Here is a 942-nt window from a genome sequence, read left to right on the forward strand (position 1 = left end):
ACGAATGAACAGAACCTTGAAGCTGCAATTAAGTAAACTGTGCCAGGAGACCCACCTGCACTGGGACCAGGTGTTGCCAATAGCCTTGTTAAGAATCAGGTGCAGCCCCAATAAGCAAACGGGGCTTTCCCCTTATGGAATCCTTTATGGGCACCCTCCCTCAATTGTTAAAGGGATAAGGGGAGACTTAAATGAGATAGGCAATTTAACCCTAAGGCAGCAATGCAGGCTCTGGGCTCTACTCTAGCCACTCTACACCAATGGGTTAAAGAACGATTGCCTGTGAGTCTGACCACAGATACTGACTCCTTTGAGCCAGGAGATGCTGTATGGGTAAAAGAGTGGAATGTCCAACCACTCAAACCCCTTTGGAGGGGCCCATTTACTGTCATTTTGTCCACACCTACTGCAGTAAAAGTAGCCGAGGTAGGTCCCTGGATTCACCACAGCAGAGTGAAGCCGGCATCCGGGGACTGGGAGTGCATTCCTGATCCGTCCACGTTGTGTAAGCTGACCATACGGAAGAAGCGAGCTGCCACGGCGGAGACTGCAATGGGAGACGACAGCCCTGCTTTAGTCACTCCGGAAGCTGACTAATCTACGCACAGCGAAAGCTTGAGGAATCGCCGGTCCGAAGAAATAAATAGACCGTCCTTATTTCTTACATCTGCCTCTTACTGTAATGCACTGTCACCCCTTGTCTCTCACTATTATTGCAATTTTTGCTTTACTTCTTGCTATTGGATTGGCGGAGGTTGCCCCAGCCAGCTGGAAATGTGGCGAAAGGTTTCTGTTAGCACTCACTTTTCTCTTGTGGGTAGGATGTTTGGTTGGTATTGGTTGTTTTCAATTTGGACTCCGCTTGTAAACCTGGATCTCTCATCATGCGATCCATGCGTTCGCATAACCAGGTCAGGCCAAGGAATCACCTGGACCCTATTG

General features: G+C 49.2%; 1 long non-coding RNA gene across 1 annotated transcript in view; it reads left to right on the forward strand.

Moving 5' to 3' along the window:
- The window catches only part of LOC120224689, a 5,088-nt gene extending 4,385 nt beyond the window's left edge, over nucleotides 1-703 (forward strand). The window contains exon 2 of the long non-coding RNA XR_005526640.1: nucleotides 413-703. This is a non-coding gene — a long non-coding RNA (uncharacterized LOC120224689). The remainder of the gene's footprint in view (nucleotides 1-412) is intronic.
- The last annotated feature ends 239 nt before the right edge of the window (nucleotides 704-942 follow it).

This window comes from Hyaena hyaena, unplaced genomic scaffold (assembly GCF_003009895.1).
Source record: "Hyaena hyaena isolate Hyena2069 unplaced genomic scaffold, ASM300989v1 scaffold_1222, whole genome shotgun sequence".
NCBI lineage: Eukaryota > Metazoa > Chordata > Mammalia > Carnivora > Hyaenidae > Hyaena > Hyaena hyaena.